This window comes from Papilio xuthus, unplaced genomic scaffold (genome assembly GCF_000836235.2).
Source record: "Papilio xuthus unplaced genomic scaffold, Pxut_1.1 DF828142.1, whole genome shotgun sequence".
Classification (NCBI taxonomy): Eukaryota; Metazoa; Arthropoda; class Insecta; order Lepidoptera; family Papilionidae; genus Papilio; species Papilio xuthus.
The window spans coordinates 1,239,779-1,255,343 of NW_013530507.1; the positions used below are offsets into that span (position 1 = coordinate 1,239,779).

General features: G+C 32.7%; 1 protein-coding gene across 2 annotated transcripts in view; it reads left to right on the forward strand.

Annotated features, from left to right (window-relative positions):
• LOC106114290 (hemicentin-2) overlaps positions 1-15,565 on the forward strand; it is a 220,266-nt gene that overhangs the window by 124,648 nt on the left and 80,053 nt on the right. The gene's annotated exons all lie outside the window — the stretch shown is intronic.

Here is a 15,565-nt window from a genome sequence, read left to right on the forward strand (position 1 = left end):
AGGTATCTCCAGAAAGGTTCAGTGAATATTGCTGAAGTTTGGCTTACATGTAAAACATAGTCTTTAAGACCATATAGGCTACTAAATAGTATTTTTTTTTAATTCTGCGCACACGGTGTCGTGGGCGACAGCTAGTTATTTTATAATATTTTGTCTTAAAGTCAATAGGTACTTCATAATATGACCGGAAACTGGTAAGAAGCCACTCGTATGAAGTATCCAGTCCAACAATTTTCAGAGAAATATTTCCAAGTATTTGTAGAATCGGGCCCTTTAACTTTGTTCATTGCTCGCTCGAGAGTGAAACTCGATTGAGGAACCTTTTGTAGAGGGCCCAATAATAATTGAAGCTTAATAAAGTTCGCCTGATATTGACGATAACAATATTATTATAAATTAAATTTATTTGTTACATATATAAAACAATCAGATGTTTCTGAACCCATCTGATCGCAATTATTATCCTTATTCATCAGATGATTATCAATATTTTTCTCAATATAATTCAATGTACATTGAGTATCTAACCGTGGGTTTCTAAGACAAAAATCCTCGTTTAAAATACACTGTTATTTCTGTTTTATACAATGATATTGACCTTAGACCAACCAACGATAAATTGACTAATATTATCGAAAATAAATAGAGAAATTCATACGTCATCATACAGAAGTACGGATCTTATTCATTTTTATATTCTATTTATTAACTGTTATGGATTGTGCTCATGGATTGGGTACATATAACAGAATTTGGATATCCAAGGATAGCTTTAGACTTTCAAGAATGGAATGATTAATGACACAATAAGTTGGATTACGCAAATGTCGCGAAGCATTAAGGCACGCGATAACAGGTCTAGACTTTGTTTATCGTCCGAGACGTAGGCTATCTTGACTAAGAAAAATTGTTTTTGTATTATTTAAGCTCCTAATTTATTTCTCCAGTGTCATACGTATGCGATGTAAATGTGTTCAGTTGTTTTTGATAACTTTTGCGTTGGAATTTGAAGTTAGGCAATATTTGCGACAAGTGCCTTCGAATCGTGAACGTCAGTGATGTCAAAATAGTATGAGATTTTGGTGTAGTTGACGTTCAATAGGGTTTTGCTTCACACAAATACTGTCGATGACAATACGATTGTGTTTGTCAGAAATGTTCGTGCTAGGCCCACCGAAAAAAACAAAACATATTATGTAAAGAACTTATTGATAAAAACGCAGCTGGTTTTATGTCATTAAATAGTAAATAATATTGACAGTAGTGGAGAAGTATAGAAATAGTATTCCTCTTCCTAAACGTCCCAAGCCTTGCAAAGTCCATCTCATTTCGCATCTTAAATTAGTATGTTTTCCTTACAACTTAAGGAGTATATTATATTATGTACACATAAAATGTTTGACACAAATTAGAATGTTTCTTATGTATGTAACATATTATTTCAAAAGTTTAGTTTTTACGTGGAATTGTTTACCCCATTTTTATTGGGTTTCTTCAAACATTTAGCGCGTCCTTCTATCACGACAGATATCTTAAAGTTGTTAGAAGCCTTTTTCAGAGAGAAGAAATAATTTTGAAGATAAAGAAAATGTTCGATTCCAATAGAACTTTCTCAATTTTCTTTTCGCCATTGATTGCGACGTTCAAAGAAAGTTTTATTTCGTTAGTACTTGCTTTCCACGCTTCGGTTGAGGCCCTTGAAATATGAATGTTCATTTTCTAGAAGTGACAGTGTTTATAAAATTTTAAATTCAACGAATATATTGAAAAATATTAAACATGGTTGCAGCCACGGTGTGCCGCGGTGTTAAAAAAGTTACTTAGTAGCCTATGCGACTCTTTATACTATTTTCTACATCTATGCCAAATCCATCCATGTAAATTTTCGCATTTATAATATTAATAAGAGTATTATATTTTGACATCTATTCGGTTTTTTGACGATCTGCTTTATCTTGTGCGACTTTTGTTTATTCATGAAAATTACTTGTAAATAAAATTGTAGAATTTTCAAAGCTGCTTTCATCTGTAACCCAGTTCAAGAAGATTTAAACTTATCGAATATTTCGTATGTTTTTTTTTTTTATAACAGAATCACCGAGGTGATAAACGACACCTATGGACATATGCAGATGCGTTGCCGGCCTTTAAGGAAATGGTATGCTCGCTTCTTGAAGGTCCCCAAGTCGTATTGGTTTGGAAATACCGCCGTGGACAGACCGTTCCACAGCGAGGCTGTACGAAGCAAGAAATTGCTCGAGAATCGCACCGTTGTGGAATGCCAGCCATCCATGTGGTGTGGATGGAACCTGGCGGTCTGTCGTGTCGTCAGATGACGGAACTCGTGTGTTGATTCTATTTGCTAAAAAATATTTTATGTACTTAATACTTTGTATATTTAAGATTCAACCATAAGCATTAAGCGAAGGCAATGCTCCTGCGTTCAAAGGGTCGTATGATTGATGAGTAAATAAGTAGTTTTATACGACTAACCTTAAAATACATTACGTAGTAACATACGTAGTTTTGTATTTTGTTAAAGAGGTTAAGATATCTTTATAGCTTTAGATTTAAGTTCGGACTTTTACAAATCTTACAAATCAAATAAGAACTTTTGCACATCAAAGAAGCTTTTCATAAATCAAATTACATCCGAACTTTTTCTGAAAAATAATAATTTAAATTAAAATATTTTTTAAATGAGCTTTTATTACGTTTTTTTTTTTAAAGAACTATTAGTTAAGACGGTTTAAATGAGCCCAAACTCAAAGACTGTGTCATTTCATTGCGAAATTCCTATGGCCACCTTCCATCTCCATCATCAGCTAGTTGCTAACTAGTCATCATAATAATGCACTGCTACGCTATTTTTTTTTGTTTTTTATATCATAAGGTGACTAGCGAGCGGCCACCTGTAATCGCTGAAATAGCGAAGTGACCGTTGCCCATAGACATACGCAATTGCTTATGCGTTGCCTACCTTTAATCGACGGAGGAGAGGATGCACAGAAAGAAAATATCCCTTCCCATGCATCCTCTCATCCGGAAAGTCCACTTCCACTTCCCATCCTTTCCTTATAAGAAAAGGGGTGAAGAGGGAAAGTGGACTAAATTAGGCCTCCGGGACGCACACTCATCAGACGAAACGCGGAATTGCTTCCACTTCACGCCTGTCTTCTGTGTGGTCGTGGTATTTCACCGGGCGAGCCGGGTCGATTCGTGCGAAGATGTTAAAGCGGGCTCTACCACTGTTATATGTCATATTCAAATTTTATATACTTTATGGTCAGACAAATGTGAACTTTATTAACATGATTTTGTACTAAGCTTCGTTCAAATTCAATAAGCCGCATATCCTCGTACATAGATTTACAAAATATTTGATGTCGTAGTTGGACGGACAGTTTTCATCTACTTTATTTATGACTTAGCCGGTCCGACGTCAACTTTTCCAAGCGATTGATATTTCTGACCACTGATTTGATGGCTTCAAATTCTTCTTTCGCATGAATGTTCTTTTTGTGCGAGAAATGCTTTTTGTGTTTTACCACTAAATAGTAAACAAAAACACAGAAATATAAATGTTAATAACAAATATTTTTTTATGCAAGAGATACTCGATATCAAACTTTTGTATTACTTACTTAGCCACCTGTCAGATGTTTTCGCTAAAAAGGCGAAGTGTTCGTTGGTCATAGACATACAAGTAGAATAATTGCTTATGCGTTGCCTACCATAGAACAAAGGGGGTATGTAGAATGAAGATTTTCTTAAACTCTTACATCAAATCCACCTCACGTTTCTATCATTTCTTTAAAAGGAAACGGTGGATGGAGGAGGAGAGAAGGAAAAGCAATAAATGTGATTATCATACTCAGCCTAAATTTGTCCACTGCTGGACGTAGGCCTCCCCCATCGATTGCCACAATGCTCGGTCCTGTACCGCCCGCATCCAGTGCACTCCCGAAACCTTGACCAGGTCATCGGTCATAAATGTGATATCACTTTTAAAACGCAAAGATGTACATAGGTCAAATGAGATAGTTTAAAAATAAATTTATTTTTACTTACAACCTCATTAGGTTGAAACGTCCGCAATAGGTTTTTATCACTTAATTTTTCATCTCATTGATCGCCGCCTCTCAGAGACGAATGATTGATGACTCAATAACTTGCATTACGCAAATGTCACAGCAGGACATTAAGCCAACGAGATAACATCACTAGATTCATCGGATTATCGGCGCTTTATATTTTTAACACAATTTTTACTATTTTATGAAATTTTATTCAAATCTTGTATTATAAATGTGAATGTTTGGATGGATGGATGTTTGTTAGAAGATAGAAGTCCAGAACGGTGGCATGGATTTCGGTGAAATTTAATTTAGATGTAGAACATAGCCTAGAAGAACACATAGGTTACTAAGTTGGTTTTTAATCTCGCGTGGACGGAATCGTGGGTGCAATCCATATCTTCCTACATACTAACATTATAAATGTAAAAGAAATGTTTCAAGCGTCAATAGCCTAATGGTTAAGGGTACGGATTTCCGATCACGAGGTTGGGGGTTCGAATCCCGTCATTCGACTATTGTTGTAAACCATATCCTAGCACAAGCCTAGAGCTTAGTTTGGAATGGTAAAACAAATATTAGTAAATTTACAAAAAGAATCTGCTAATATTTTTCTTTAAAAAATGCAAAAAGTAATTTAATAATATTTTTTATTTATTTTAATGACGTATATGAAGAAATTTAACATAATTACATTATTTCTTGACTTCGTAAAGTTTGACTCATATTATAACATTGGAATGTATCATAATCCGTTTATTAAAATACCGTCCATCATATTCTTTATAGACGGAGAAAAAAATGTACATTCCATACGTCAAAGGCAACGCGTCGTAAAACCGATGCGAGAAATATCTGATACATTCCGGTGTATTTATATTATTTTTCATATTAAATCATGAAGAAATTTTTCTTAATATTTAAGGTGGCAAACAAGTAAGCAGCCATCTGATTTCGCCGAAACAGTAAAGCAACTGCTGTCTATAGACATCGGCAAATCGAGATGCATTGGTTACCTTTAATAGACGGATGAAGAGACACTCAGAACGAGGATATTGGCTCTCCCCATGCGGGTTGCTCCTCCGTAAAATTATATTCCGTCCTTACAAGAAGGGTAAGGGAAAATGGATTAAAATTTTTCCTTAGGCGCAAACACACATCAGACGGTATTCGGAATTGCTTCCACTTTAATCCTGTCTTCAGTGTAATTATGGTATGGCACCACTACGTCATCTGCTTACTCTCCATTGATATAACCAGACATCATGCACTCTGAGTACCAAATAACTATTTGATAGAGATGCTCACTTGATAAGATGATTGAGGTTTTTACTTTAATTTAAAAAAAGTTATATACTTAAACTGTTATCAGTTGAGACGAGCTGCGCTCATTTTTCACGATCAAACTTTGAAAAGACTGCTTAAGCTTTTAATGATCCAATTTGCAGCGTCATTCCGCACCAAATAGCTCTGGCTTATGCCCATTAAGATTTCTAGCGGGAATAGCTAGTAAAATACATTTTACAACTATTTAGAAGTATTACAATCTCAATTTATTGGAATAATTACATTTTTTTTGTCTTTAACTGTGTTCAAGCCTTTTTATGAGGTAATATAGTATTGTAAACAATGAATTATTTTTAATCGATGTTTTCTTGACGATACATAAGTCGTATTGGTTCTACAATCATCATCATCATAATCAGCCTAAATTTATCCACTGCTGGACGTAGGCATCCCCCATCGATTATCACTAAAATAGGGAACTGAAATTATTTGAAATTGAAATAACAGTTGTATAAGTTTGGGCATTATTATTAAGTTAAACAAGAAATTTAGTAACATTGGATAACACTGGCAACTTATACTAAATAAATACCAACCATCTTTTCAAATTCATATTTGTTAACTTTATATCTCACTAGCGTTCGCCCACGATACCGTTCATTATATTAATTACATAAACTTTCAGTAGCGTGTTTGTTCTTTCAAACTATGTTCTACATCAATACCAAACATCGTGATCCATTGAGTAGTCATGGAGATACCTTCTAACAATCTATCCATCTCAACATTCGCATTTATAATATTAGTAAGAAGTAAGATGAACCATAATAAACTTTGATAAAGTAGATACGATATAAAGAACTCTCTGATATTCTCGGTGAGTCGATAGCGCTTAAGATGTGGGATCGGGTTACAAATAGGTTATCGGCCATCACTTCTTTGCACGTATCGGCAGATTCGAGAGCATTAGATAGGGTATGGCGTTGCAGTAAAAAATTCAATTCTCGAGTCCCGTGGATATTGAAGCATTTATTTTATTTTTTGTGAAGTTATATTAAGGCAGTTAGTTTCTTATTCTGTGTCTATTATATTTCATATAATATATATTTGTTTATGTTTAAAAACATACTAGCTGTTGCCTGCAACTCTGTCCGCACGGTATAATAAATATTTAATTATTAGCCTATGTGTTCTTCCAGAATAATTTTTACATAACAAATAATAATATCAATATGATAGTAAGAAGTAAGATGTGTTTTTGTATGACTATTCCAATATATATAGAACCGATTTTGACGAGTGAAGTGTGATTTCGTATTCCCTGGAGTTTTAAAGTACATTCAGTTGCGTTAAATAAACTTGTATTCTATATACGAGTAAAAATAAATAACATTATGAGACATCAATGAGCGACGAAGTACGGAATTATTTTATTTTAAAATGATACATTTCTGTGAAACATACTGATATCGAGAGGTTATTAATAATTTGTTTACTCACATCGCATCAATTAAACTCTCTCTTGATAAACCAAATATAAATGTTAAGTTATTTTTGTTACAATAATATTATGCTAATAAAAACTGTTAAAGACAAGAAGCAGTTTACGGATTGTAAAGATAACATTAAGATGACTAGCTCACGCCCATGACTTCGTCAGACCGACCTTTAACAACGCGGCCAGCCAAAGACAGACCGTCTAACAACACAGCAATGCTTAAAAAAAGTTACGTCAAAATCGTATGGTGTGGATAGTACCTGGAACTATATTGGTAGAACGTATCTTACTTCTTACTAATATTAAAATGCTAATGGATGGATGGATGGATGGATGGATAGATGGATCTCCGGTACGGCTAAACGGATCTTGATAAATTTGATACTGACATGGAACAAAGTCTGGAGTAATACACAGGCTACTAATTACGATTTTTAATACCGCGCGGATATGGCGGGCGACAGCTAGTGTAACATAAAAGTTTAAAAATTTTAAAAAATCAAAAATGTTTATAAACTTAAAACTTATATAGATATAAAAAAGAAATTGAAATAAGAAGAGACGTAAGCTCCTAGCCGAGAGTGCATCACGGATCATTTATTTTGGCTTCAATCCAACAATCGACGTAAATTGCTGGCATTCTACCGCGTTCCTTGTTGATAATAAGAACATTTTCTTACATAATCATAATGTTATCTATTCCAACATATACCTAACGCAATACAAATAAATATAACATCTATAAACTATTGAATATAACCATAGCAAGTTGTATTTATTATCTTCGATTTATTTATTTGAGTACATTTTTGTGACTCCAAAGTATGGAATGAGTGTGTGAAACAGGATATACGTAGGAAGAGGGTAGATTCGGATATGACGGCTGATGGATATGTATGGAGGAGTACATACTGTGCTGACCCTCAATAGGGATAAGAGCAGGATGATGATGATGTTTGCGTCTCCAATAAAAAGAATGTAGTAGTAGTAGAGTTAGTATTCTGCAAACAAAAGCCTAAAAAAACCTAGCAATTCAAAAATAAATGTATAAATTAAACGATCTTATTTTATGAAAAAGGAATGAAAGACAAATAACTTTAGAAGCTTATTTACTGTTGGTTTCTGAGGCCATAATATCGGTATGAAACATATCGTCCGCCTTGTCATTATCTTTGATAAAACAGAGATAACGATATGTTTTAAATGGGGATTTTAGTCTCAGAAACCCACGGTTTGTTGAGTTGTTTTATAAAAGTATTTAATATGATTTCGATAGCGACTTATAGATATTAAAATATTTTGGGATAATTAACTAATAATCTTTTTTATCTAGAATATTTAAATATCCTAAAAACCTTTCCTTTTTATATTTCTGAGACTCTCATGATTTTTTTACTGAATATTTATAAAGTATTAACTTCGTTCTTAATTAATTTCGTAATCCCTTGGCTATCTTTTCTGTAATAATTGCTTTTAAATATTTAAAACTTTTTCTGTGGGTTTTTTTTTCTTCCTAATTGTTTTGAAAATTTTCACCGAGAATTCTATGACGGGCTTATTAAAAAATAATATTAGCATCATGTTGGCTTCCGTAATCCTCTTTCATCCCCGAAATGTATTATTAAAATAATATGAATTTCAATACTGTTATATAATATTACACGGTATTAATACGAAGATGAAAAGAATAAAAATGAGACGAGAAAAATCAAACCAACAATGAAGATACGTTAATTGAAATTCCTCGCGCACGAATCTTTCTACATTCGACAAATAAAAATACAAACGTTAAGGAGAAAACAAAAGAGAGCAGAATGTATAATTGAAGAATTTATGCCATATATTTGATTTGTTTGTGTGACCTACAACGATTTAAACATTTTTTTTTTAATCTTAGGTTATGTTCGTAAGAATTTTTCGATAATTTTTCACTATATTATGAAATTCAAAGTATTAAAAATTACAAACTAACTAACAATTATTTATCAATTTAAATATTTTCTTTATGATTTATTGTAAACTGAAACGTTTGCTTTATTTTGGAATGTGGGTTATTTGTTTTTTTTTTCAATATTACTTATTATTAATTTCTTCTAATGATTTTTTGTATGAGTTACGAATAACCGCAATTTAGATATATTAAAAGCTTTCCGTTTATCAGAAAGCAAAGTCGAAATTCATGACTCGTTTATCAAGGCGTAACTTAAAACTGTCAACTTAAGAATTTAATAGCTCAATTTGCGGCGCCATTCGTCGACGTATAGCTCCGATTTAGTGCCTTTAATGTGAGATTGATAAGAAATTCGGAGCGAAGCACATAGTAAATCTGTTTATTACATTGTTTACCTTATTTATCATGTTAGATTTGATGAGTTGTTTTATGTAGTATTTAAAAATGATATATTTAATTTTACGTATCTAGACAATAATAAATAAATCACAGTTGCATTTAAAAATTTAGTCTTGTCTCTGTCTAATATCATCTTATAAATGCGAATGTATATAGATGGATGTATGGATGTTTGTTTGAAGGTATCTCCGGAACGAAATAAAGGATCTCGCTGAAATTTGGCATAGTTGTATAGTCCAGAAGAATATATAGGCTACTTTTTTTTAATTCCATGCAAACACAGTCGAGAGCAACAGCTATCATCACATAAAACCTTCACGTAACCTATGCGATAACTATAACAAATAGACAAGTTTACAGTAAGTTAAAAAAGTTAAACATAAACCTTATACTACATCGGGGTTTGTATGGCAAATCATGTTTGTCAATATATAACGACAATTCGGCAAATATTTGAAATACAGAAAGGCTTAGCACGAATTTTTGCCACAAGCGCCTTCGAATAGTCATCGAAAAAATATGTCAATTTTTTTTTATATCATAAGGTGGCAAACGAGCGAGCGGCCACCTAAAATCGCTGAAATAGCAAAGTGACCGTTGCCCATAGACATACGCAATCGCATATGCGTTGCAAATATTTTCCCTTTCCATGCATCCTCTCATCCGGAAAGTCCACTTCCACTTCCCATCTTTTCTTATAAGTAAAAAGGGGGGAAGGGAAAGAGGATTAAATAACTAAGCATGAGATTCGATGGCGTACTTTACTTCCGCTGCACTAATTTTATTACGAAAATGTTGGTTGGTTATCTCGTATGTTAAGTATTATCCAAAAATAATTCAAATTAAAATATCTATTACATAATATTTAGTATTAAACATTTTGCCTACTCACCGCAGTTACCAGACCTCGTTACACGTGGAAACACAATGGTATTTGATGTTAATTCCAATTGACATGAAAATCGAAAATAAACTCATCGTTAATTAAGTACATTATTAAATTATATTAATAGTAAAATATGTTCTATTTTAATTACAAATGAAACTAATGGAATTATAGTATCGAAATTTATTTGGTGTTAAATACAACTTTTTCATATTTTTAATAGTAAAGTGATATACCACGACCACACAGAAGACAGGCGTGAAGTGGAAGCAATTCCGCGTTTCGTCTGATGAGTGTGCGTCCCGGAGGCCTAATTTAGTACTCTTTCCCTTCACACCCTTTTTATTATAAGGAAAGGATGGGAAGTGGAAGTGGACTTTCCTGATGAGAGGATGCATGGAAATGGAAAATATTTTCTTTCTGTGCATCTTCTCCACCGTCGATTAAAGGTAGGCAACGCATGTACGATTGCGTATGTCTATGGGAAACGGTCACTTTGCTATTTCTGCGATTTCAGGTGGCCGCTCGCTTGTTTGCCACCTACCTTATGATATAAAAAAAAACAATATTAATTATTAATTAAATGTTTAAACATTAAATAGTAATCGTGCTACAAATGAAATATCGTTTTTTTACTAAACATGTTTTCATAAAATCCCTATTTCGTTGAACTTCGTTATAAATACTTTCACCGTCAATATAATTATTATTAATAGTAGCTTAATGAGATCCCAGTTTTTAATTACTAAGTTAACTACACAGAAACTAAATATTAATTAAAATAGGCGGTAAAAGATCGAGAATTAAAATAAAAAATATTTTTTTCAGCAGTGTAAACCCACGGTAATGACACGGACAACGAAAGTTCTTTCACTAGAAAAACGTATATTAGGCCCTTTACACACTAGGCAACGAGCTTCGAAGCCCAGGTATTTTTGTTGACTTACGCAATACAATATAATAAAGGTTCGTACACTGGAATCGATGTAAGAGCGACCGGAGGGTGATCTACGGAGGTAGATGCTGATACTTATTAAGCGCACGATCAAAGTATCGGGCGACTAAAAGTCTAAAGTGCGGGGGCTTCAATAGACAACTCGCGTCGACGATTCAACATTATATGTAGCGCGCAACGCGATACTCGCGTTACAAGGATAAAATATTATTTTCGACGATTTACGTGGTCTTGTGTACGAAGGGCCTAATGCAATATTTCGACGTAAGTGTACACAACGCACTAAAAGTTTGTCGATTTTCTTTTTGTCACTGATTGCGGCGTTTAGTTCAACTTTTTCTTTATATTAGTTTCATCGTTCTTTGTTTCGTTTATGACACTATTTATATATCACTTTTATCGTCTATAGTAATATTATTAAGACGAAAGATTTGTTTTTTTTGTATGTAACAAATAAACTCAAAAATTACTGGGTTACGTTTTCTAAAATTCTTTTGCCATTAGAAGGCTACATTATCACCGAGTAACATTAGCTATTATTATTTGATTTTTTTCTTAATTCCGCGCGGAGGAAGACGCGGGGACAAGCTTGTATGAAATAATGGAACATCGTACAGCTTGTCAGCTATTCTTTATTTACTTAGTGACAAAGTAAAATTTTTTTCTTATACTTTTTATGTATTTTATAAATACTAACTGTTGCCAGCGACTCCGTTCGCGACGAGTTTAAAAAAACTTGATTAATAGCCGATGTGTTCTTATCAGACTACGATCAGTTGAGGTATTTTGGATACACCATATAGCCAAATATTCGCATTTATAATATTAGTGAGATGTCTATCTACTATACTGTTTTTTCTGAAATAACAACATTCTTAATTAAATCTCTATTAAATTTACTCAATTAAAGTATAATTAAAATAATAATGACCCATTTCCTTAAATACTGTATAATGGTATGAAATTTTCACTCGTATTTTATAAAACCCAGGGATCTGTTGCAAATAAATTATTCTGATGAGGTGCGTGAGTGTGAATTCGTTAAAGTTCTCGAGGCTATACGAATACATATATGAAAATGGAACGGCATTATGTACACATATATATAGACTAATGTGCCAAAATCTATGTAAATAAAATTGTATTAGGTTTTGACTGTTATAATTTTGGTGAAGTTAATAACATTTTCTTATTATAATTTTTTTGTTTCGAATTAAAAACAATAGGGAATAAGAGATAAAATGTATTAGAATATGTGAAGTTTATGTGAATGTTTTTTGAATTTAATATGTTTTGTTGTAAGCCTAATATTTAGTCCTGAAAAGACTTACGCTACTTTTTAACGCGAAAATAGAGTTGGAAATTTTAACAGTTAACTTGAAACTCATTTTTTAGGCTTTTAATTTGATAGAAATATTTTAATCTTAAATGTGAAATAGGGATGAAAGTTTTTGTTAAATATGTGAGGTTTGTGTTGTTTTATAAGTTTAAGTTAAATAAGCTTAAATAATTAAATAGCTACTCAAAGATAACACGCGAACAAAGTCGCGGGCACAGTAAATAAAAAGAAGCCAACCATTATATAAGATTAATTTACTATATAATTTGATAGTTTTATAAAAACAAATTAACTCCAATTATTTCCAACGTATTTTTTCTTCATTAACTTCGTTTTCGGTAATAAAATGTCAACGATATTAATTGCCAATGGCGTTAATTATAGTTATAATGGAAATTAATAACTTTTACATACAATGGCGCATTTATTACGTTGAACGGGAAGAAATATTGTAATTGACTATTAAAATTATAGAAATAAGTACAGTTCGTGTTTTTATTACACAATGCATTATTATATTTACGTAATAATACATTAACTACGTAAATAAATGCCCAATGGGTTTGAAACAAATTTTAATTTTAATAATTACAATTTTGGGCAAATGTAACGAGGCTGTAAAAGTTTCTAAAATTCACTGTTATATACACTATAAGATATAGCACGTAATGTTATGTCTTTTATTGTTTGGGCAATTGAAGCTTACCAAAAATCATCAGCTCACTACCCCCACCGAGGGGCTCGGAGCCTAAGTTAATGGTGATAAGGCCATAATCAACCACGCTGGCACAGTGCGGGTTGGTTGACTTCACACATATCTTTGAATTTCTTCTCAGATATGTGCAGCATGACAATGTTTTCCTTCACCTTAAGAACGTCGGATAAATGTACAAATGTAAATCTCTTATATCTTACTAATATTATAAATGCGAAAGTTTTGGTACATGGATGGATGTTTGTTAGAAGGTATCTTTAGAAACAGCTCAACGGATATTGATGTAATTCGGCACAGACTTAGAACATAGCCTGGAAGAACATATAAGCTACTAATTAAGTTCATTTTTAAATCCACACGGACGTGTATGTGGGCGAAATTTAGTCATTAATAAAGTCAAAGCGAAAAGATAATACTAAACTGAATTTTATAAGTTTTTCGAATAACAGGGATCGTGTTTAATTAAAAAAAAAATAACGATACAACTGCGATTTAGGTTACTGTTCTACGTTCATTATAACTTTGAAATATACACGTATTTTCCGGCTTTAAATCTAAAATATTTCGTTAACGATTTCCCTGAAAGCATCAGAGCGGAAGACAACTTTCCGCATGGAAGGAATTTTTACACCGAAAATCGTATACATTTGCGATGCAATTAAAATTAGTCAAAGGTGAAAGTTGAAACATATGCAAATAATTTGCGACGACACATTTTAATAAATAATGAAGTTTGTAAAGTTACATTTAAATATTTTAAATTCAACCTTTCTCTATATTTACATTGTATTCTATGCTATATTGATTGCGACCTAATGCTTCAACCGTTTGAATTGTACTAGAAAAGTAGAACGATAGCACAAAGTATCTCGTTAAAGATTTAAAACTCCTTAGCCTTTTCTTTCGTACACAGAAACTACCATTTATCTGTAACTATTTTTGTTTCACTGGCTGGTAGAGGCGTTAAAGACTCGTAAGTCTATAATTTAAAAAAAAACTTAACTTATATAAAAACGGCTAAACACTCACGTATATTCGTCCGGTGGCGGCACCGACTAATTTCGAGCCCTTTGGGGGTCTTTCATCAGGGTGAGTGGAACTGGTATTATTTCGCGGGCACGGCCCGTCGCACACAAGGAGTGAGGAGGAGATGGGCTCGAAACTAGTCGGTGACACCGGACGAATACACGTGAGTGTTTAGTTGTTTTTATATAAGTTTATTATACGTCTCACGAAAGTTTGAAAATTTAACTTAACTTATCATACGTTATTAGAATAATTACTTGATTATACGTTTTCGAAATTTATTTCAATGATTCTCAAACCATTTATAGATCAAATAACTCGTGCACTGATTATTCGCTTTGAAATGGGAAAGAATTTCAATTATGATGTGGATTTAATACCGCGCATAATTGTCACTCGAAACTATGCGACATTATCTAGCGCTTGATTCAATGCAACTCTGATGCGTTATGGAGTTTAAGCATAGTTTATTTCACTATAAAATATACTAGTACTTAAGTATCAGTATTATTGTTACGATTTCTACTAGATTTTCACGCTTTCACATTTGAGATACATAAACGATATGAAAAGAGCTAAGGAAGCTTTAAGTCCAAGACTAGCTTGATAAAGGTGGAGTCTTTTATAATCACAAGCTAAGGCTTACTTCGAGTTATTGCGTCATTATAATATAATAATAATAATAATAAAGCCATTTATTTCCTTACAGATAAATTATATAATAAAATTTATAATGTAACTACTTTTTTTTTTTTTTTTTTAACTATCTGTAGGAACCCCTGTTCGGGTAAAGGCCTTCTCCAAAGATGCCCAATTTATATATATACGCGTCATTATAATAAGTTAAAATTAGTCAAATTGATAAACCTGTTTTTTTATCTAGTAAAGTTAAATATCAAATAAAAAGTAACATTGCTATTCCAACCTTAAAATATATCCTCTAATTTTACTTTACGATGAACCGATAGAAAAATATTTTCGTTTACGTTTCCCTCGCAAACAGCTATCGGAGGAAGGCAACTTCCGCCCGAGAAGAAATTTATGATAACGAAGAACACAGGAAATCCAGCGTTCGTTTTCGACTCGAACCTAAACGTACTTGGAGTAAGCACGTTTTTTTTTTCACAAATTTATTACGTTTTGTTTTTATTTCGTGATAAATATTGACATTATGTTTTTTATAGCAAACCCCAGAGGTCAACACGCAGCCGACGCTTACAGATAACAAAACCAAGGGATGTTTTTAATTTTCTTTCAAAAACATTGTTCTCCTCCTGAAAAATTTCGGCAAAGGAATCATCCTTTATGTATTTTTTACTCATGAAAGACTAACTATTAAAACACACAGAATAATGTACTGATTACCGTTGGTTTCTGAGACAAATATCTCTTTATAAAACATATCGTCATCCCCGTCGTTAACCTTGACATAA